The following is a 25,000-nucleotide window of genomic DNA, read 5'->3' on the forward strand; positions in this document are numbered from 1 at the left end:
ATAATAAAATATAATTGCAATATTAGGATCAAAATAATTTCATATGCGCTCGGTGTTTATATCATATATTACCAGAGAGTTATATGGAAAAGATAAATTTTAAATTTATCATCAAAATTCAAATGAGTTAACTGAATATTTCTATTGGTTAAACAAAAATTGTACATGTGTGGATACATTAATGATGAATGGTGAACAAAAATGATATTTTAGAATGAAATATGTATATATAATATAATAAAAACTTATAGAAAGAACAATATATATGAAAATTGTGTTATAAAAAAGTTGTACTTTTCTTTAACATCAATTATAAACTTGTTATATTAGTGGCGAAAACAAGTAAAAATTAAAGAACGTATACGAATGCCATATAAAAATGGCCGTATTCGAATTAAAATAGAATTATTTCACAAAGCAAAAAAAAATATTGAATTAAAATCAATATTTAAGAAAAAACGAACATATAAAATGGAAATAAAATCTATTATATTTATATTACTAATTTCTATTCAAAAAATATGAATGAAATATGAACGAAAACATTATTCTGGTTGATCCTGCCAGTAGTTATATGCTTGTCTCAAAGATTAAGCCATGCATGTCTAAGTACACACGAATTAAAAGTGAAACCGCAAAAGGCTCATTATATCAGTTATGGTTCCTTAGATCGTTAACAGTTACTTGGATAACTGTGGTAATTCTAGAGCTAATACATGCAATTAAAACATGAACCTTATGGGACATGTGCTTTTATTAGGCTAAAACCAAGCGATCGCAAGATCGTTATATTGGTTGAACTCTAGATAACATGCAGATCGTATGGTCTTGTACCGACGACAGATCTTTCAAATGTCTGCCCTATCAACTTTTGATGGTAGTATCTAGGACTACCATGGTTGCAACGGGTAACGGGGAATCAGGGTTCGATTCCGGAGAGGGAGCCTGAGAAACGGCTACCACATCTAAGGAAGGCAGCAGGCGCGTAAATTACCCACTCCCAGCTCGGGGAGGTAGTGACGAAAAATAACAATACAGGACTCATATCCGAGGCCCTGTAATTGGAATGAGTACACTTTAAATCCTTTAACAAGGACCAATTGGAGGGCAAGTCTGGTGCCAGCAGCCGCGGTAATTCCAGCTCCAATAGCGTATATTAAAGTTGTTGCGGTTAAAACGTTCGTAGTTGAACTTGTGCTTCATACGGGTAGTACAACTTACAATTGTGGTTAGTACTATACCTTTATGTATGTAAGCGTATTACCGGTGGAGTTCTTATATGTGTTTAAATACTTGTATTTTTTCATATGTTCCTCCTATTTAAAAACCTGCATTAGTGCTCTTAAACGAGTGTTATTGTGGGCCGGTACAATTACTTTGAACAAATTAGAGTGCTTAAAGCAGGCTTCAAATGCCTGAATATTCTGTGCATGGGATAATGAAATAAGACCTCTGTTCTGCTTTCATTGGTTTTCAGATCAAGAGGTAATGATTAATAGAAGCAGTTTGGGGGCATTAGTATTACGACGCGAGAGGTGAAATTCTTGGACCGTCGTAAGACTAACTTAAGCGAAAGCATTTGCCAAAGATGTTTTCATTAATCAAGAACGAAAGTTAGAGGTTCGAAGGCGATCAGATACCGCCCTAGTTCTAACCATAAACGATGCCAGCTAGCAATTGGGTGTAGCTACTTTTATGGCTCTCTCAGTCGCTTCCCGGGAAACCAAAGCTTTTGGGCTCCGGGGGAAGTATGGTTGCAAAGCTGAAACTTAAAGGAATTGACGGAAGGGCACCACCAGGAGTGGAGCCTGCGGCTTAATTTGACTCAACACGGGAAAACTTACCAGGTCCGAACATAAGTGTGTAAGACAGATTGATAGCTCTTTCTCGAATCTATGGGTGGTGGTGCATGGCCGTTCTTAGTTCGTGGAGTGATTTGTCTGGTTAATTCCGATAACGAACGAGACTCAAATATATTAAATAGATATCTTCAGGATTATGGTGTTGAAGCTTATATAGCCTTCATTCATGGTGGCAGTAAAATGTTTATTGTGTTTGAATGTGTTTATATAAGTGGAGCCGTACCTGTTGGTTTGTCCCATTATAAGGACACTAGCTTCTTAAATGGACAAATTGCGTCTAGCAATAATGAGATTGAGCAATAACAGGTCTGTGATGCCCTTAGATGTCCTGGGCTGCACGCGCGCTACAATGAAAGTATCAACGTGTATTTCCTAGACCGAGAGGTCCGGGTAAACCGCTGAACCACTTTCATGCTTGGGATTGTGAACTGAAACTGTTCACATGAACTTGGAATTCCCAGTAAGTGTGAGTCATTAACTCGCATTGATTACGTCCCTGCCCTTTGTACACACCGCCCGTCGCTACTACCGATTGAATTATTTAGTGAGGTCTCCGGACGTGATCACTGTGACGCCTTGTGTGTTACGGTTGTTTCGCAAAAGTTGACCGAACTTGATTATTTAGAGGAAGTAAAAGTCGTAACAAGGTTTCCGTAGGTGAACCTGCGGAAGGATCATTATTGTATAATATCCTTACCGTTAATAAAAAAATTTGTTAATACAAATTTAATACAAATTACCAATATATATATATATATACATAATAATTATAATAATAATTATACCAAAAATATGATCTTAAAAGTAAAAGATCAAATAAATTTCGAACAAGCAAATCGAAATATTGTAATAATATAATATTATTACAAATAAATTAAATAGAAACAAACATAAAATTCGAACAAGCAAATCGAAGTATTAATATAATAAAATATATAGTATATATTTATTATAAACTTTTGTGTGTATATGGACCATAATATACACGCGTTGCGAGATGTATTGGCCAACTAATTTGATGATGATCATACATTGGATAATGCAACAACCTAAAATATACAATGTTGTACCTGGTTTCAGGTTAATGTTTTATATAAAATTATCAATATATATTAACAAACAAATGCCATTACAAATAATACTTTGATATATATTGTTTATATAAAACTAAGACATTTCGCAGCATTTATTTTAGGTATATAAATACATTTATTGAAGGAATTGATATATGCCAGTAAAATGGTGTATTTTTAATTTCTTTCAATAAAAACATATTTGACCAAATTTAAAACCAATATTATAAAACTCTAAGCGGTGGATCACTCGGCTCATGGGTCGATGAAGAACGCAGCAAACTGTGCGTCATCGTGTGAACTGCAGGACACATGAACATCGACATTTTGAACGCATATCGCAGTCCATGCTGTTATGTACTTTAATTAATTTTATAGTGCTGCTTGGACTACATATGGTTGAGGGTTGTAAGACTATGCTAATTAAGTTGTTTATACAAATTTTATAATAAAATTTTATAAGCATATGGTATATTATTGGATAAAAATAATTTAATTATTTTATTCATAATATTAACAAATATATGAAAAACATTATCTCACAATAGTAATTAAACTTTGAGAAAAACGAAGAGGAATATTTTCTTTTTCAATCAAATAATACTGAGAAATGTCTAGCATAAAATATTATCTAGAATTGTCTCTTATTAATGATTTGAAATATGAAAAACGTTGACAATATTATTATTCTTCGTTAATTCGTTACAAATAAATGCCATTAATATATATATACGTCAGCTTTAAACGAATTTAATAAAATGTTTTATCATTATATATAAAGAATTAATTGCAAATAAAAGTTATATACAACCTCAACTCATATGGGACTACCCCCTGAATTTAAGCATATTAATTAGGGGAGGAAAAGAAACTAACAAGGATTTTCTTAGTAGCGGCGAGCGAAAAGAAATCAGTTCAGCACTAAGTCACTTTGTCTATATGGCAAATGTGAGATGCAGTGTATGGAGCGTCAATATTCTAGTATGAGAAATTAACGATTTAAGTCCTTCTTAAATGAGGCCATTTACCCATAGAGGGTGCCAGGCCCGTATAACGTTAATGATTACTAGATGATGTTTCCAAAGAGTCGTGTTGCTTGATAGTGCAGCACTAAGTGGGTGGTAAACTCCATCTAAAACTAAATATAACCATGAGACCGATAGTAAACAAGTACCGTGAGGGAAAGTTGAAAAGAACTCTGAATAGAGAGTTAAACAGTACGTGAAACTGCTTAGAGGTTAAGCCCGATGAACCTGAATATCCGTTATGGAAAATTCATCATTAAAATTGTAATATTTAAACAATATTATGATAATAGTGTGCATTTTTTCCATATAAGGACATTGTAATCTATTAGCATACCAAATTTATCATAAAATATAACTTATAGTTTATTCAAATTAAATTGCTTGCATTTTAACACAGAATAAATGTTATTAATTTGATAAAGTGCTGATAGATTTATATGAATACAGTGCGTTAATTTTTCGGAATTATATAATGGCATGATTATCATTGATTTTTGTGTTTATTATATGCACTTGTAGGATTAACAATGCGAAAGATTCAGGATACCTTCGGGACCCGTCTTGAAACACGGACCAAGGAGTCTAACATATGTGCAAGTTATTGGGATATAAACCTAATAGCGTAATTAACTTGACTAATAATGGGATTAGTTTTTTAACTATTTATAGCTAATTAACACAATCCCGGGGCGTTCTATATAGTTATGTATAATGATATTTATATTATTTATGCCTCTAACTGGAACGTACCTTGAGCATATATGCTGTGACCCGAAAGATGGTGAACTATACTTGATCAGGTTGAAGTCAGGGGAAACCCTGATGGAAGACCGAAACAGTTCTGACGTGCAAATCGATTGTCAGAATTGAGTATAGGGGCGAAAGACCAATCGAACCATCTAGTAGCTGGTTCCTTCCGAAGTTTCCCTCAGGATAGCTGGTGCATTTTAATATTATATAAAATAATCTTATCTGGTAAAGCGAATGATTAGAGGCCTTAGGGTCGAAACGATCTTAACCTATTCTCAAACTTTAAATGGGTAAGAACCTTAACTTTCTTGATATGAAGTTTAAGGTTATGATATAATGTGCCCAGTGGGCCACTTTTGGTAAGCAGAACTGGCGCTGTGGGATGAACCAAACGTAATGTTACGGTGCCCAAATTAACAACTCATGCAGATACCATGAAAGGCGTTGGTTGCTTAAAACAGCAGGACGGTGATCATGGAAGTCGAAATCCGCTAAGGAGTGTGTAACAACTCACCTGCCGAAGCAACTAGCCCTTAAAATGGATGGCGCTTAAGTTGTATACCTATACATTACCGCTAAAGTAGATGATTTATATTACTTGTGATATAAATTTTGAAACTTTAGTGAGTAGGAAGGTACAATGGTATGCGTAGAAGTGTTTGGCGTAAGCCTGCATGGAGCTGCCATTGGTACAGATCTTGGTGGTAGTAGCAAATAATCGAATGAGACCTTGGAGGACTGAAGTGGAGAAGGGTTTCGTGTGAACAGTGGTTGATCACGAGTTAGTCGGTCCTAAGTTCAAGGCGAAAGCCGAAAATTTTCAAGTAAAACCAAAAACGCAATATATACAAATCAAGCTAATATAATATACTTGAATAATTTTGAACGAAAGGGAATACGGTTCCAATTCCGTAACCTGTTGAGTATCCGTTTGTTATTAAATATGGGCCTCGTGCTCATCCTGGCAACAGGAACGACCATAAAGAAGCCGTCGAGAGATATCGGAAGAGTTTTCTTTTCTGTTTTATAGCCGTACTACCATGGAAGTCTTTCGCAGAGAGATATGGTAGATGGGCTAGAAGAGCATGACATATACTGTTGTGTCGATATTTTCTCCTCGGACCTTGAAAATTTATGGTGGGGACACGCAAACTTCTCAACAGGCCGTACCAATATCCGCAGCTGGTCTCCAAGGTGAAGAGTCTCTAGTCGATAGAATAATGTAGGTAAGGGAAGTCGGCAAATTAGATCCGTAACTTCGGGATAAGGATTGGCTCTGAAGATTGAGATAGTCGGGCTTGATTGGGAAACAATAACATGGTTTATGTGCTCGTTCTGGGTAAATAGAGTTTCTAGCATTTATGTTAGTTACTTGTTCCCCGGATAGTTAGTTACGTAGCCAATTGTGGAACTTTCTTGCTAAAATTTTTAAGAATACTAATTGGGTCAAACCAATTAGTTCTTATTAATTATAACGATTATCAATTAACAATCAATTCAGAACTGGCACGGACTTGGGGAATCCGACTGTCTAATTAAAACAAAGCATTGTGATGGCCCTAGCGGGTGTTGACACAATGTGATTTCTGCCCAGTGCTCTGAATGTCAAAGTGAAGAAATTCAAGTAAGCGCGGGTCAACGGCGGGAGTAACTATGACTCTCTTAAGGTAGCCAAATGCCTCGTCATCTAATTAGTGACGCGCATGAATGGATTAACGAGATTCCTACTGTCCCTATCTACTATCTAGCGAAACCACAGCCAAGGGAACGGGCTTGGAATAATTAGCGGGGAAAGAAGACCCTTTTGAGCTTGACTCTAATCTGGCAGTGTAAGGAGACATAAGAGGTGTAGAATAAGTGGGAGATATTAGACTTCGGTTTGGTATCGTCAATGAAATACCACTACTCTTATTGTTTCCTTACTTACTTGATTAAATGGAACGTGTATCATTTCCTAGCCATTATACGGATATATTTATTATATCTTATGGTATTGGGTTTTGATGCAAGCTTCTTGATCAAAGTATCACGAGTTTGTTATATAATCGCAAACAAATTCTTTAATAAAACGGTGCATTTATGTATTTTTGATTTGAAAATTTGGTATAACTCCAATTACTCAGGTATGATCCAATTCAAGGACATTGCCAGGTAGGGAGTTTGACTGGGGCGGTACATCTCTCAAATAATAACGGAGGTGTCCCAAGGCCAGCTCAGTGCGGACAGAAACCACACATAGAGCAAAAGGGCAAATGCTGACTTGATCTCGGTGTTCAGTACACACAGGGACAGCAAAAGCTCGGCCTATCGATCCTTTTGGTTTAAAGAGTTTTTAACAAGAGGTGTCAGAAAAGTTACCATAGGGATAACTGGCTTGTGGCGGCCAAGCGTTCATAGCGACGTCGCTTTTTGATCCTTCGATGTCGGCTCTTCCTATCATTGTGAAGCAAAATTCACCAAGCGTTGGATTGTTCACCCATGCAAGGGAACGTGAGCTGGGTTTAGACCGTCGTGAGACAGGTTAGTTTTACCCTACTAATGACAAAACGTTGTTGCGACAGCATTCCTGCGTAGTACGAGAGGAACCGCAGGTACGGACCAATGGCACAATACTTGTTCGAGCGAACAGTGGTATGACGCTACGTCCGTTGGATTATGCCTGAACGCCTCTAAGGTCGTATCCGTGCTGGACTGCAATGATAAATAAGGGGCAATTTGCATTGTATGGCTTCTAAACCATTTAAAGTTTATAATTTACTTTATAAACGACAATGGATGTGATGCCAATGTAATTTGTAACATAGTAAATTGGGAGGATCTTCGATCACCTGATGCCGCGCTAGTTACATATAAAAGCATTATTTAATACAATGACAAAGCCTAGAATCAATTGTAAACGACTTTTGTAACAGGCAAGGTGTTGTAAGTGGTTGAGCAGCTGCCATACTGCGATCCACTGAAGCTTATCCTTTGCTTGATGATTCGATAATAAACATAAATTTAATTGTGTTTATTTTGTTTGGCTTTTTTAAGTCAGAATATATATATATATAAAATATATATATATAAAATAATAATTATATTTAAATAAATTTTATTTAAATATATTTAACAATGGTAGCCATATGTATCGTCATCCTATTAGTGACGCGTATAAAAATATTCTAAGTCCGAACATGCAAATAAGAGACATATGCAAGTATATGTACTTCTTAAGGTAGCCAACTGAATCGTCATCCTATTAGTGACGTGTATACAAATATTCTAAGTCCGAACATACAAGTAAGAGACATATGCAAGTATATGTACCTCTTAAGGTAGCCAACTGAATCGTCATCCTATTAGTGACGTGTATAAAAATATTCTAAGTCCGAACATACAAGTAAGAGACATATGCAAGTATATGTACCTCTTAAGGTAGCCAACTGAATCGTCATCCTATTAGTGACGCGTATAAAAATATTCTAAGTCCGAACATGCAAATAAGAGACATATGCAAGTATATGTACCTCTTAAGGTAGCCAACTGAATCGTCATCCTATTAGTGACGTGTATAAAAATATTCTAAGTCCGAACATGCAAGTAAGAGACATATGCAAGTATATGTACCTCTTAAGGTAGCCAACTGAATCGTCATCCTATTAGTGACGTGTATAAAAATATTCTAAGTCCGAACATACAAGTAAGAGACATATGCAAGTATATGTACCTCTTAAGGTAGCCAACTGAATCGTCATCCTATTAGTGACGTGTATAAAAATATTCTAAGTCCGAACATGCAAGTAAGAGACATATGCAAGTAATGTTCCTCTTAAAATAGATGATGAATGGTCATCCTATTAGTGACGTGTATAAAAATATTCCAAGTCCAAACATGAGTTATATGGATATGAAAATAATATTAAGTTCTAGTATGGATATGAAAAAAATGAGTTATATGGATATGGGAAAAATAACAAGTTCTAGTATGGATATGAAAAAAATGAGTTATGTGGATATGGGAAAAATAATAAGTTCTAGTATGGATATGAAAAAAAAAATGAGTTATATGGATATGGAAAAGAATACAGAGTTCTAGTATGGATATGGAAAAATGAGTTATATGAATATGGGAAAAATGATAAGTTCTAGTATGGATATGAAAAAATATTGAGTTATATGGATATTAAAGAAATAATAAGTTCTAGTATGGATATGGTATAAAATGAGTTATATAGATATGGCAAAAAATTTAATGTTCTAGTATGGATATGAAAAAAATTAGTTATATGAATATGGGAAAATTTATAAGTTCTAGTATGGATATGGGAAAAATAATAAGTTCTAGTATGGATATAAAAAAATATTGAGTTATATGGATATTAAAGAAATAATAAGTTCTAGTATGGATATGGAAAAAAATTAGTTATATTGATATGCTAAATAATGAGTTATATGCATATGGGAAAAATACTAAGTTGTAGTATGGATATGGGAAGAATACTGAGTTCTAGTATGGATATGGGAAAAATAATCAGTTCTAGTATGGATATGAAAAAATATTGAGTTTTATGGATATTGAAGAGATAATAAGCTCTAGTATGGATATGGAAAAAATTAATTATATTGTAATAGTAAATAATAAGTTATATGGATATAGGAAGAAAATTAGGTTCTAGTATGGATATGAAAAAAATTAGTTCTATGGATATGGGAAAAATAAAAAGTTCTGGTATGGATATGGAAAAATATTAAGTTATATGGATATTAAAGAAATAATAAGTTCTAGTATGGATATGGAATAAAATGAGTTATAGAGATATGGCAAAAATATAATGTTCTAGTATGGATATGAAAAAAATTAGTTATATGAATATGGGAAAATTTATAAGTTCTAGTATGGATATGGGAAAAAGAATAAGTTCTAGTATGGATATGAAAAAATATTGAGTTATATGAATATTAAAGAAATAATAAGTTCTAGTATGAATATGGAAAAATATTATTTATATTGATATGGTAAATAATGATTTATATGGATATGGGATAAATACTAAATTCTAGTGTGGATATGAAAAAAACGAGTTATATGGATATGGGAAAAAAATAAGTTCAAGTATGGATATGGAAAAAAATTAGTTTAATAGTTATAGGTATGGAAAAAAAATTAATTATATAGATATAGAACAAAAAAATAAGTTATATGGATATGGTGGCATCAGTACGAAATATGCCCAATTTACATACACCGGAGCCGCAGTACGAAAAATACCCAATATTTAGACGTCGTGGCCAAAAACATATATAGGGAGGCAGTGCTCGCCGACCGGCCGTATTGTTCAAAATTTATGTTTATCATATTATTTTGGCAATGCTATATATAAATGATATCTTATACATATAATTCAATTATAGCGATATGGAAATACCATATTATATGTATAAAGAAAAAAAATGTATAATAAAATATACATTGACATACAAATATGGCTAGTTGTATGGATATGCCGTATTCATTATATGGATACGGCATATAGATTATATAAATATGACCAAAAAATATTTTATATTGATATGGCAAATAAAGAAATTACTTGAATATGGAAATAAAAGAAGTTATATTGATATGGAAGAAAATAATGAGTCATATAGATATGTTGGCATCAGTACGAAATATGCCCAATTTACATACACCGGGGCCGCAGTACGAAAAATACCCAATATTTAGACGTCGTGGCCAAAAACATATATAGGGAGGCAGTGCTCGCCGACCGGCCGTATTGTTCAAAATTTATGTTTATCATATTATTTTGGCAATGCTATATATAAATGATATCTTATACATATAATTCAATTATAGCGATATGGAAATACCATATTATATGTATAAAGAAAAAAAATGTATAATAAAATATACATTGACATACAAATATGGCTAGTTGTATGGATATGCCGTATTCATTATATGGATACGGCATATAGATTATATAAATATGACCAAAAAATATTTTATATTGATATGGCAAATAAAGAAATTACTTGAATATGGAAATAAAAGAAGTTATATTGATATGGAAGAAAATAATGAGTCATATAGATATGTTGGCATCAGTACGAAATATGCCCAATTTACATACACCGGGGCCGCAGTACGAAAAATACCCAATATTTAGACGTCGTGGCCAAAAACATATATAGGGAGGCAGTGCTCGCCGACCGGCCGTATTGTTCAAAATTTATGTTTATCATATTATTTTGGCAATGCTATATATAAATGATATCTTATACATATAATTCAATTATAGCGATATGGAAATACCATATTATATGTATAAAGAAAAAAAATGTATAATAAAATATACATTGACATACAAATATGGCTAGTTGTATGGATATGCCGTATTCATTATATGGATACGGCATATAGATTATATAAATATGACCAAAAAATATTTTATATTGATATGGCAAATAAAGAAATTACTTGAATATGGAAATAAAAGAAGTTATATTGATATGGAAGAAAATAATGAGTCATATAGATATGTTGGCATCAGTACGAAATATGCCCAATTTACATACACCGGGGCCGCAGTACGAAAAATACCCAATATTTAGACGTCGTGGCCAAAAACATATATAGGGAGGCAGTGCTCGCCGACCGGCCGTATTGTTCAAAATTTATGTTTATCATATTATTTTGGCAATGCTATATATAAATGATATCTTATACATATAATTCAATTATAGCGATATGGAAATACCATATTATATGTATAAAGAAAAAAAATGTATAATAAAATATACATTGACATACAAATATGGCTAGTTGTATGGATATGCCGTATTCATTATATGGATACGGCATATAGATTATATGGATATGACCAAAAAATAATTCATAAAGAAATTATATGAATATGGCAGAAATAATTGGTTATATTAATATGATCAAATAATACTTTATATAAAAAAGTGAATATCTTTGGTTGGGTGGCAAAGAGAATTAAATATGCCCGATATATAGACGTCGTGGCCAAAAACTACTATAGGGTGAAGTGCTTGTCTGTTGGTCTATATATATACATATAATATTTTATGCGTACACATTATTATTATAGATAGTTAATATCTATCGTATGGGTGGCAAACGGAATTAAATAATTTCGATATTTAGACGTCGTGGCCAAAAACTACTATAGGATGGTCAGTGGTTGTCCACCAATTAATTATTGAACAAACCATATGAATATCATATGCTGTTGTCAATATAATGTATATCAATAATAATAAAAAATAAGGATGGTACAGTAAGTAGTCCATCTACTATTGAACAAAATATATTATAATATATACTTTTGTTATCAATAGAACAACATATATTAAAATCAAAATATTATCCGTATAAATTTGTTTCTTAAATGAAATTAAGACTTGGCTACGCGGTTAATATTATAAACCCATGATAATAAGGTGAAACAGAGGTCAAGTTTCTATTATATATAGAATAACAAATTGTTTCCGACTTTTATCGTTAATCTTTGGTGGCAGGTATATATGATAATTTATATTAAATTATTATATCCCCTGTCGTTTGGGCACAGAGTATCGCTTGCCGGTACAATGTGTTTACAAAAAGCATTATAATAAAATATAATTGCAATATTAGTGATCAAAATAATTTCATATGCGCTCGGTTTTATATCATATATTACCAGAGAGTTATATGGAAAAGATAAATTTTAAATTTATCATCAAAATGCAAATGATTTAACTCAATATTTATATTGGTTAAACAAAAATTGTACATGTGTGGATACAATAATTATGTATGTTGAACAAAAATGATATTTTAGAATGAAATATGTATATATAATATAATAAAAACTTATAGAAAGAACAATATATATTGAAAATTGTGTTATAAAAAAGTTGTACTTTTTCTTTAACATCAATTATAAACTTGTTATATTAGTGGCGAAACAAGTAAAAATTAAAGAACGTATACGAATGCCATATAAAAATGGCCGTATTCGAATTAAAATAGAATTATTTCACAAAGCAAAAAAAAAATATTGAATTAAAATCAATATTTAAGAAAAACCGAACATATAAAATGGAAATAAAATCTATTATATTTATATTACTAATTTCTATTCAAAAAATATGAATGAAATATGAACGAAAACATTATTCTGGTTGATCCTGCCAGTAGTTATATGCTTGTCTCAAAGATTAAGCCATGCATGTCTAAGTACACACGAATTAAAAGTGAAACCGCAAAAGGCTCATTATATCAGTTATGGTTCCTTAGATCGTTAACAGTTACTTGGATAACTGTGGTAATTCTAGAGCTAATACATGCAATTAAAACATGAACCTTATGGGACATGTGCTTTTATTAGGCTAAAACCAAGCGATCGCAAGATCGTTATATTGGTTGAACTCTAGATAACATGCAGATCGTATGGTCTTGTACCGACGACAGATCTTTCAAATGTCTGCCCTATCAACTTTTGATGGTAGTATCTAGGACTACCATGGTTGCAACGGGTAACGGGGAATCAGGGTTCGATTCCGGAGAGGGAGCCTGAGAAACGGCTACCACATCTAAGGAAGGCAGCAGGCGCGTAAATTACCCACTCCCAGCTCGGGGAGGTAGTGACGAAAAATAACAATACAGGACTCATATCCGAGGCCCTGTAATTGGAATGAGTACACTTTAAATCCTTTAACAAGGACCAATTGGAGGGCAAGTCTGGTGCCAGCAGCCGCGGTAATTCCAGCTCCAATAGCGTATATTAAAGTTGTTGCGGTTAAAACGTTCGTAGTTGAACTTGTGCTTCATACGGGTAGTACAACTTACAATTGTGGTTAGTACTATACCTTTATGTATGTAAGCGTATTACCGGTGGAGTTCTTATATGTGTTTAAATACTTGTATTTTTTCATATGTTCCTCCTATTTAAAAACCTGCATTAGTGCTCTTAAACGAGTGTTATTGTGGGCCGGTACAATTACTTTGAACAAATTAGAGTGCTTAAAGCAGGCTTCAAATGCCTGAATATTCTGTGCATGGGATAATGAAATAAGACCTCTGTTCTGCTTTCATTGGTTTTCAGATCAAGAGGTAATGATTAATAGAAGCAGTTTGGGGGCATTAGTATTACGACGCGAGAGGTGAAATTCTTGGACCGTCGTAAGACTAACTTAAGCGAAAGCATTTGCCAAAGATGTTTTCATTAATCAAGAACGAAAGTTAGAGGTTCGAAGGCGATCAGATACCGCCCTAGTTCTAACCATAAACGATGCCAGCTAGCAATTGGGTGTAGCTACTTTTATGGCTCTCTCAGTCGCTTCCCGGGAAACCAAAGCTTTTGGGCTCCGGGGGAAGTATGGTTGCAAAGCTGAAACTTAAAGGAATTGACGGAAGGGCACCACCAGGAGTGGAGCCTGCGGCTTAATTTGACTCAACACGGGAAAACTTACCAGGTCCGAACATAAGTGTGTAAGACAGATTGATAGCTCTTTCTCGAATCTATGGGTGGTGGTGCATGGCCGTTCTTAGTTCGTGGAGTGATTTGTCTGGTTAATTCCGATAACGAACGAGACTCAAATATATTAAATAGATATCTTCAGGATTATGGTGTTGAAGCTTATATAGCCTTCATTCATGGTGGCAGTAAAATGTTTATTGTGTTTGAATGTGTTTATATAAGTGGAGCCGTACCTGTTGGTTTGTCCCATTATAAGGACACTAGCTTCTTAAATGGACAAATTGCGTCTAGCAATAATGAGATTGAGCAATAACAGGTCTGTGATGCCCTTAGATGTCCTGGGCTGCACGCGCGCTACAATGAAAGTATCAACGTGTATTTCCTAGACCGAGAGGTCCGGGTAAACCGCTGAACCACTTTCATGCTTGGGATTGTGAACTGAAACTGTTCACATGAACTTGGAATTCCCAGTAAGTGTGAGTCATTAACTCGCATTGATTACGTCCCTGCCCTTTGTACACACCGCCCGTCGCTACTACCGATTGAATTATTTAGTGAGGTCTCCGGACGTGATCACTGTGACGCCTTGTGTGTTACGGTTGTTTCGCAAAAGTTGACCGAACTTGATTATTTAGAGGAAGTAAAAGTCGTAACAAGGTTTCCGTAGGTGAACCTGCGGAAGGATCATTATTGTATAATATCCTTACCGTTAATAAAAAAATTTGTTAATACAAATTTAATACAAATTACCAATATATATATATATATACATAATAATTATAATAATAATTATACCAAAAATATGATCTTAAAAGTAAAAGATCAAATAAATTTCGAACAAGCAAATCGAAATATTGTAATAATATAATATTATTACAAATAAATTAAATAGAAACAAACATAAAATTCGAACAAGCAAATCGAATTATTAATATAATAAAATATATTTTATATATTTATTATAAACTTTTGTGTGTATATGGACCATAATATACACGCGTTGCGAGATGTATTGGCCAACTAATTTGATGATGATCATACATTGGATAATGCAACAACCTAAAATATACAATGTTGTACCTGGTTTCAGGTTAATGTTTTATATAAAATTATCAATATATATTAACAAACAAATGCCATTACAAATAATACTTTGATATATATTGTTTATATAAAACTAAGACATTTCGCAGCATTTATTTTAGGTATATAAATACATTTATTGAAGGAATTGATATATGCCAGTAAAATGGTGTATTTTTAATTTCTTTCAATAAAAACATATTTGACCAAATTTAAAACCAATATTATAAAACTCTAAGCGGTGGATCACTCGGCTCATGGGTCGATGAAGAACGCAGCAAACTGTGCGTCATCGTGTGAACTGCAGGACACATGAACATCGACATTTTGAACGCATATCGCAGTCCATGCTGTTATGTACTTTAATTAATTTTATAGTGCTGCTTGGACTACATATGGTTGAGGGTTGTAAGACTATGCTAATTAAGTTGTTTATACAAATTTTATAATAAAATTTTATAAGCATATGGTATATTATTGGATAAAAATAATTTAATTATTTTATTCATAATATTAACAAATATATGAAAAACATTATCTCACAATAGTAATTAAACTTTGAGAAAAACGAAGAGGAATATTTTCTTTTTCAATCAAATAATACTGAGAAATGTCTAGCATAAAATATTATCTAGAATTGTCTCTTATTAATGATTTGAAATATGAAAAACGTTGACAATATTATTATTCTTCGTTAATTCGTTACAAATAAATGCCATTAATATATATATACGTCAGCTTTAAACGAATTTAATAAAATGTTTTATCATTATATATAAAGAATTAATTGCAAATAAAAGTTATATACAACCTCAACTCATATGGGACTACCCCCTGAATTTAAGCATATTAATTAGGGGAGGAAAAGAAACTAACAAGGATTTTCTTAGTAGCGGCGAGCGAAAAGAAATCAGTTCAGCACTAAGTCACTTTGTCTATATGGCAAATGTGAGATGCAGTGTATGGAGCGTCAATATTCTAGTATGAGAAATTAACGATTTAAGTCCTTCTTAAATGAGGCCATTTACCCATAGAGGGTGCCAGGCCCGTATAACGTTAATGATTACTAGATGATGTTTCCAAAGAGTCGTGTTGCTTGATAGTGCAGCACTAAGTGGGTGGTAAACTCCATCTAAAACTAAATATAACCATGAGACCGATAGTAAACAAGTACCGTGAGGGAAAGTTGAAAAGAACTCTGAATAGAGAGTTAAACAGTACGTGAAACTGCTTAGAGGTTAAGCCCGATGAACCTGAATATCCGTTATGGAAAATTCATCATTAAAATTGTAATATTTAAACAATATTATGATAATAGTGTGCATTTTTTCCATATAAGGACATTGTAATCTATTAGCATACCAAATTTATCATAAAATATAACTTATAGTTTATTCAAATTAAATTGCTTGCATTTTAACACAGAATAAATGTTATTAATTTGATAAAGTGCTGATAGATTTATATGAATACAGTGCGTTAATTTTTCGGAATTATATAATGGCATGATTATCATTGATTTTTGTGTTTATTATATGCACTTGTAGGATTAACAATGCGAAAGATTCAGGATACCTTCGGGACCCGTCTTGAAACACGGACCAAGGAGTCTAACATATGTGCAAGTTATTGGGATATAAACCTAATAGCGTAATTAACTTGACTAATAATGGGATTAGTTTTTTAACTATTTATAGCTAATTAACACAATCCCGGGGCGTTCTATATAGTTATGTATAATGATATTTATATTATTTATGCCTCTAACTGGAACGTACCTTGAGCATATATGCTGTGACCCGAAAGATGGTGAACTATACTTGATCAGGTTGAAGTCAGGGGAAACCCTGATGGAAGACCGAAACAGTTCTGACGTGCAAATCGATTGTCAGAATTGAGTATAGGGGCGAAAGACCAATCGAACCATCTAGTAGCTGGTTCCTTCCGAAGTTTCCCTCAGGATAGCTGGTGCATTTTAATATTATATAAAATAATCTTATCTGGTAAAGCGAATGATTAGAGGCCTTAGGGTCGAAACGATCTTAACCTATTCTCAAACTTTAAATGGGTAAGAACCTTAACTTTCTTGATATGAAGTTTAAGGTTATGATATAATGTGCCCAGTGGGCCACTTTTGGTAAGCAGAACTGGCGCTGTGGGATGAACCAAACGTAATGTTACGGTGCCCAAATTAACAACTCATGCAGATACCATGAAAGGCGTTGGTTGCTTAAAACAGCAGGACGGTGATCATGGAAGTCGAAATCCGCTAAGGAGTGTGTAACAACTCACCTGCCGAAGCAACTAGCCCTTAAAATGGATGGCGCTTAAGTTGTATACCTATACATTACCGCTAAAGTAGATGATTTATATTACTTGTGATATAAATTTTGAAACTTTAGTGAGTAGGAAGGTACAATGGTATGCGTAGAAGTGTTTGGCGTAAGCCTGCATGGAGCTGCCATTGGTACAGATCTTGGTGGTAGTAGCAAATAATCGAATGAGACCTTGGAGGACTGAAGTGGAGAAGGGTTTCGTGTGAACAGTGGTTGATCACGAGTTAGTCGGTCCTAAGTTCAAGGCGAAAGCCGAAAATTTTCAAGTAAAACCAAAAACGCAATATATACAAATCAAGCTAATATAATATACTTGAATAATTTTGAACGAAAGGGAATACGGTTCCAATTCCGTAACCTGTTGAGTATCCGTTTGTTATTAAATATGGGCCTCGTGCTCATCCTGGCAACAGGAACGACCATAAAGAAGCCGTCGAGAGATATCGGAAGAGTTTTCTTTTCTGTTTTATAGCCGTACTACCATGGAAGTCTTTCGCAGAGAGATATGGTAGATGGGCTAGAAGAGCATGACATATACTGTTGTGTCGATATTTTCTCCTCGGACCTTGAAAATTTATGGTGGGGACACGCAAACTTCTCAACAGGCCGTACCAATATCCGCAGCTGGTCTCCAAGGTGAAGAGTCTCTAGTCGATAGAATAATGTAGGTAAGGGAAGTCGGCAAATTAGATCCGTAACTTCGGGATAAGGATTGGCTCTGAAGATTGAGATAGTCGGGCTTGATTGGGAAACAATAACATGGTTTATGTGCTCGTTCTGGGTAAATAGAGTTTCTAGCATTTATGTTAGTTACTTGTTCCCCGGATAGTTAGTTACGTAGCCAATTGTGGAACTTTCTTGCTAAAATTTTTAAGAATACTAATTGGGTCAAACCAATTAGTTCTTATTAATTATAACGATTATCAATTAACAATCAATTCAGAACTGGCACGGACTTGGGGAATCCGACTGTCTAATTAAAACAAAGCATTGTGATGGCCCTAGCGGGTGTTGACACAATGTGATTTCTGCCCAGTGCTCTGAATGTCAAAGTGAAGAAATTCAAGTAAGCGCGGGTCAACGGCGGGAGTAACTATGACTCTCTTAAGGTAGCCAAATGCCTCGTCATCTAATTAGTGACGCGCATGAATGGATTAACGAGATTCCTACTGTCCCTATCTACTATCTAGCGAAACCACAGCCAAGGGAACGGGCTTGGAATAATTAGCGGGGAAAGAAGACCCTTTTGAGCTTGACTCTAATCTGGCAGTGTAAGGAGACATAAGAGGTGTAGAATAAGTGGGAGATATTAGACTTCGGTTTGGTATCGTCAATGAAATACCACTACTCTTATTGTTTCCTTACTTACTTGATTAAATGGAACGTGTATCATTTCCTAGCCATTATACGGATATATTTATTATATCTTATGGTATTGGGTTTTGATGCAAGCTTCTTGATCAAAGTATCACGAGTTTGTTATATAATCGCAAACAAATTCTTTAATAAAACGGTGCATTTATGTATTTTTGATTTGAAAATTTGGTATAACTCCAATTACTCAGGTATGATCCAATTCAAGGACATTGCCAGGTAGGGAGTTTGACTGGGGCGGTACATCTCTCAAATAATAACGGAGGTGTCCCAAGGCCAGCTCAGTGCGGACAGAAACCACACATAGAGCAAAAGGGCAAATGCTGACTTGATCTCGGTGTTCAGTACACACAGGGACAGCAAAAGCTCGGCCTATCGATCCTTTTGGTTTAAAGAGTTTTTAACAAGAGGTGTCAGAAAAGTTACCATAGGGATAACTGGCTTGTGGCGGCCAAGCGTTCATAGCGACGTCGCTTTTTGATCCTTCGATGTCGGCTCTTCCTATCATTGTGAAGCAAAATTCACCAAGCGTTGGATTGTTCACCCATGCAAGGGAACGTGAGCTGGGTTTAGACCGTCGTGAGACAGGTTAGTTTTACCCTACTAATGACAAAACGTTGTTGCGACAGCATTCCTGCGTAGTACGAGAGGAACCGCAGGTACGGACCAATGGCACAATACTTGTTCGAGCGAACAGTGGTATGACGCTACGTCCGTTGGATTATGCCTGAACGCCTCTAAGGTCGTATCCGTGCTGGACTGCAATGATAAATAAGGGGCAATTTGCATTGTATGGCTTCTAAACCATTTAAAGTTTATAATTTACTTTATAAACGACAATGGATGTGATGCCAATGTAATTTGTAACATAGTAAATTGGGAGGATCTTCGATCACCTGATGCCGCGCTAGTTACATATAAAAGCATTATTTAATACAATGACAAAGCCTAGAATCAATTGTAAACGACTTTTGTAACAGGCAAGGTGTTGTAAGTGGTTGAGCAGCTGCCATACTGCGATCCACTGAAGCTTATCCTTTGCTTGATGATTCGATAATAAACATAAATTTAATTGTGTTTATTTTGTTTGGCTTTTTTAAGTCAGAATATATATATATATATAAAATATATATATATAAAATAATAATTATATTTAAATAAATTTTATTTAAATATATTTAACAATGGTAGCCATATGTATCGTCATCCTATTAGTGACGCGTATAAAAATATTCTAAGTCCGAACATGCAAATAAGAGACATATGCAAGTATATGTACTTCTTAAGGTAGCCAACTGAATCGTCATCCTATTAGTGACGTGTATACAAATATTCTAAGTCCGAACATACAAGTAAGAGACATATGCAAGTATATGTACCTCTTAAGGTAGCCAACTGAATCGTCATCCTATTAGTGACGCGTATACAAATATTCTAAGTCCGAACATACAAGTAAGAGACATATGCAAGTATATGTACCTCTTAAGGTAGCCAACTGAATCGTCATCCTATTAGTGACGCGTATAAAAATATTCTAAGTCCGAACATGCAAATAAGAGACATATGCAAGTATATGTACCTCTTAAGGTAGCCAACTGAATCGTCATCCTATTAGTGACGTGTATAAAAATATTCTAAGTCCGAACATACAAGTAAGAGACATATGCAAGTATATGTACCTCTTAAGGTAGCCAACTGAATCGTCATCCTATTAGTGACGTGTATAAAAATATTCTAAGTCCGAACATACAAGTAAGAGACATATGCAAGTATATGTACCTCTTAAGGTAGCCAACTGAATCGTCATCCTATTAGTGACGTGTATAAAAATATTCTAAGTCCGAACATGCAAGTAAGAGACATATGCAAGTCAATGTTCCTCTTAAAATAGATGATTGAATCGTCATCCTATTAGTGACGTGTATAAAAATATTCCAAGTCCAAACATGAGTTATATGGATATGAAAATAATATTAAGTTCTAGTATGGATATGAAAAAAATGAGTTATATGGATATGGGAAAAATAACAAGTTCTAGTATGGATATGAAAAAAATGAGTTATGTGGATATGGGAAAAATAATAAGTTCTAGTATGGATATGAAAAAAAAATGAGTTATATGGATATGGAAAAGAATACAGAGTTCTAGTATGGATATGGAAAAATGAGTTATATGAATATGGGAAAAATGATAAGTTCTAGTATGGATATGAAAAAATATTGAGTTATATGGATATTAAAGAAATAATAAGTTCTAGTATGGATATGGAATAAAATGAGTTATATAGATATGGCAAAAAATTTAATGTTCTAGTATGGATATGAAAAAAATTAGTTATATGAATATGGGAAAATTTATAAGTTCTAGTATGGATATGGGAAAAATAATAAGTTCTAGTATGGATATAAAAAAATATTGAGTTATATGGATATTAAAGAAATAATAAGTTCTAGTATGGATATGGAAAAAAATTAGTTATATTGATATGCTAAATAATGAGTTATATGCATATGGGAAAAATACTAAGTTGTAGTATGGATATGGGAAGAATACTGAGTTCTAGTATGGATATGGGAAAAATAATCAGTTCTAGTATGGATATGAAAAAATATTGAGTTTTATGGATATTGAAGAGATAATAAGCTCTAGTATGGATATGGAAAAAATTAATTATATTGTAATAGTAAATAATAAGTTATATGGATATAGGAAGAAAATTAGGTTCTAGTATGGATATGAAAAAAATTAGTTCTATGGATATGGGAAAAATAAAAAGTTCTGGTATGGATATGGAAAAATATTAAGTTATATGGATATTAAAGAAATAATAAGTTCTAGTATGGATATGGAATAAAATGAGTTATAGAGATATGGCAAAAATATAATGTTCTAGTATGGATATGAAAAAAATTAGTTATATGAATATGGGAAAATTTATAAGTTCTAGTATGGATATGGGAAAAAGAATAAGTTCTAGTATGGATATGAAAAAATATTGAGTTATATGAATATTAAAGAAATAATAAGTTCTAGTATGAATATGGAAAAATATTATTTATATTGATATGGTAAATAATGATTTATATGGATATGGGATAAATACTAAATTCTAGTGTGGATATGGAAAAAACGAGTTATATGGATATGGGAAAAATAATAAGTTCAAGTATGGATATGGAAAAAAATTAGTTTAATAGTTATAGGTATGGAAAAAAAATTAATTATATAGATATAGAACAAAAAATAAGTTATATGGATATGGTGGCATCAGTACGAAATATGCCCAATTTACATACACCGGAGCCGCAGTACGAAAAATACCCAATATTTAGACGTCGTGGCCAAAAACATATATAGGGAGGCAGTGCTCGCCGACCGGCCGTATTGTTCAAAATTTATGTTTATCATATTATTTTGGCAATGCTATATATAAATGATATCTTATACATATAATTCAATTATAGCGATATGGAAATACCATATTATATGTATAAAGAAAAAAAATGTATAATAAAATATACATTGACATACAAATATGGCTAGTTGTATGGATATGCCGTATTCATTATATGGATACGGCATATAGATTATATAAATATGACCAAAAAATATTTTATATTGATATGGCAAATAAAGAAATTACTTGAATATGGAAATAAAAGAAGTTATATTGATATGGAAGAAAATAATGAGTCATATAGATATGTTGGCATCAGTACGAAATATGCCCAATTTACATACACCGGGGCCGCAGTACGAAAAATACCCAATATTTAGACGTCGTGGCCAAAAACATATATAGGGAGGCAGTGCTCGCCGACCGGCCGTATTGTTCAAAATTTATGTTTATCATATTATTTTGGCAATGCTATATATAAATGATATCTTATACATATAATTCAATTATAGCGATATGGAAATACCATATTATATGTATAAAGAAAAAAAATGTATAATAAAATATACATTGACATACAAATATGGCTAGTTGTATGGATATGCCGTATTCATTATATGGATACGGCATATAGATTATATAAATATGACCAAAAAATATTTTATATTGATATGGCAAATAAAGAAATTACTTGAATATGGAAATAAAAGAAGTTATATTGATATGGAAGAAAATAATGAGTCATATAGATATGTTGGCATCAGTACGAAATATGCCCAATTTACATACACCGGGGCCGCAGTACGAAAAATACCCAATATTTAGACGTCGTGGCCAAAAACATATATAGGGAGGCAGTGCTCGCCGACCGGCCGTATTGTTCAAAATTTATGTTTATCATATTATTTTGGCAATGCTATATATAAATGATATCTTATACATATAATTCAATTATAGCGATATGGAAATACCATATTATATGTATAAAGAAAAAAAATGTATAATAAAATATACATTGACATACAAATATGGCTAGTTGTATGGATATGCCGTATTCATTATATGGATACGGCATATAGATTATATGGATATGACCAAAAAATAATTCATAAAGAAATTATATGAATATGGCAGAAATAATTGGTTATATTAATATGATCAAATAATACTTTATATAAAAAAGTGAATATCTTTGGTTGGGTGGCAAAGAGAATTAAATATGCCCGATATATAGACGTCGTGGCCAAAAACTACTATAGGGTGAAGTGCTTGTCTGTTGGTCTATATATATACATATAATATTTTATGCGTACACATTATTATTATAGATAGTTAATATCTATCGTATGGGTGGCAAACGGAATTAAATAATTTCGATATTTAGACGTCGTGGCCAAAAACTACTATAGGATGGTCAGTGGTTGTCCACCAATTAATTATTGAACAAACCATATGAATATCATATGCTGTTGTCAATATAATGTATATCAATAATAATAAAAAATAAGGATGGTACAGTAAGTAGTCCATCTACTATTGAACAAAATATATTATAATATATACTTTTGTTATCAATAGAACAACATATATTAAAATCAAAATATTATCCGTATAAATTTGTTTCTTAAATGAAATTAAGACTTGGCTACGCGGTTAATATTATAAACCCATGATAATAAGGTGAAACAGAGGTCAAGTTTCTATTATATATAGAATAACAAATTGTTTCCGACTTTTATCGTTAATCTTTGGTGGCAGGTATATATGATAATTTATATTAAATTATTATATCCCCTGTCGTTTGGGCACAGAGTATCGCTTGCCGGTACAATGTGTTTACAAAAAGCATTATAATAAAATATAATTGCAATATTAGTGATCAAAATAATTTCATATGCGCTCGGTTTTATATCATATATTACCAGAGAGTTATATGGAAAAGATAAATTTTAAATTTATCATCAAAATGCAAATGATTTAACTCAATATTTATATTGGTTAAACAAAAATTGTACATGTGTGGATACAATAATTATGTATGTTGAACAAAAATGATATTTTAGAATGAAATATGTATATATAATATAATAAAAACTTATAGAAAGAACAATATATATTGAAAATTGTGTTATAAAAAAGTTGTACTTTTTCTTTAACATCAATTATAAACTTGTTATATTAGTGGCGAAACAAGTAAAAATTAAAGAACGTATACGAATGCCATATAAAAATGGCCGTATTCGAATTAAAATAGAATTATTTCACAAAGCAAAAAAAAAATATTGAATTAAAATCAATATTTAAGAAAAACCGAACATATAAAATGGAAATAAAATCTATTATATTTATATTACTAATTTCTATTCAAAAAATATGAATGAAATATGAACGAAAACATTATTCTGGTTGATCCTGCCAGTAGTTATATGCTTGTCTCAAAGATTAAGCCATGCATGTCTAAGTACACACGAATTAAAAGTGAAACCGCAAAAGGCTCATTATATCAGTTATGGTTCCTTAGATCGTTAACAGTTACTTGGATAACTGTGGTAATTCTAGAGCTAATACATGCAATTAAAACATGAACCTTATGGGACATGTGCTTTTATTAGGCTAAAAC

At 32.9% G+C, this 25,000-nt stretch overlaps 7 non-coding genes across 7 annotated transcripts in view; all 7 read left to right on the plus strand.

The window, feature by feature from the left end:
* The first annotated feature begins 547 nt into the window (after positions 1–547).
* On the plus strand, positions 548–2,542 carry LOC138914317 (small subunit ribosomal RNA). The gene has a single exon (XR_011420175.1). It is a non-coding gene; the product is annotated as a small subunit ribosomal RNA (ribosomal RNA).
* Positions 2,543–3,165: 623 nt separating this feature from the next.
* On the plus strand, positions 3,166–3,344 carry LOC138914310 (5.8S ribosomal RNA). Its single transcript, XR_011420168.1, has one exon. It is a non-coding gene; the product is annotated as a 5.8S ribosomal RNA (ribosomal RNA).
* A 398-nt stretch (positions 3,345–3,742) lies between these two features.
* Positions 3,743–7,699, plus strand: LOC138914312 (large subunit ribosomal RNA). The gene has a single exon (XR_011420170.1). It is a non-coding gene; the product is annotated as a large subunit ribosomal RNA (ribosomal RNA).
* Positions 7,700–12,884: 5,185 nt separating this feature from the next.
* LOC138914318 (small subunit ribosomal RNA) lies at positions 12,885–14,879 on the plus strand. The gene has a single exon (XR_011420176.1). It is a non-coding gene; the product is annotated as a small subunit ribosomal RNA (ribosomal RNA).
* Positions 14,880–15,502: 623 nt separating this feature from the next.
* LOC138914315 (5.8S ribosomal RNA) lies at positions 15,503–15,681 on the plus strand. The gene has a single exon (XR_011420173.1). It is a non-coding gene; the product is annotated as a 5.8S ribosomal RNA (ribosomal RNA).
* Positions 15,682–16,079: 398 nt separating this feature from the next.
* LOC138914313 (large subunit ribosomal RNA) lies at positions 16,080–20,036 on the plus strand. The gene has a single exon (XR_011420171.1). It is a non-coding gene; the product is annotated as a large subunit ribosomal RNA (ribosomal RNA).
* A 4,743-nt stretch (positions 20,037–24,779) lies between these two features.
* The window catches only part of LOC138914311 (small subunit ribosomal RNA), a 1,995-nt gene continuing 1,774 nt past the window's right edge, over positions 24,780–25,000 (plus strand). The window contains exon 1 of the ribosomal RNA XR_011420169.1: positions 24,780–25,000. This exon is cut by the window's right edge and continues 1,774 nt beyond it. This is a non-coding gene — a ribosomal RNA (small subunit ribosomal RNA).

The sequence above is a fragment of the Drosophila takahashii genome, unplaced genomic scaffold, assembly GCF_030179915.1.
Source record: "Drosophila takahashii strain IR98-3 E-12201 unplaced genomic scaffold, DtakHiC1v2 scaffold_179, whole genome shotgun sequence".
Taxonomy (NCBI): domain Eukaryota; kingdom Metazoa; phylum Arthropoda; class Insecta; order Diptera; family Drosophilidae; genus Drosophila; species Drosophila takahashii.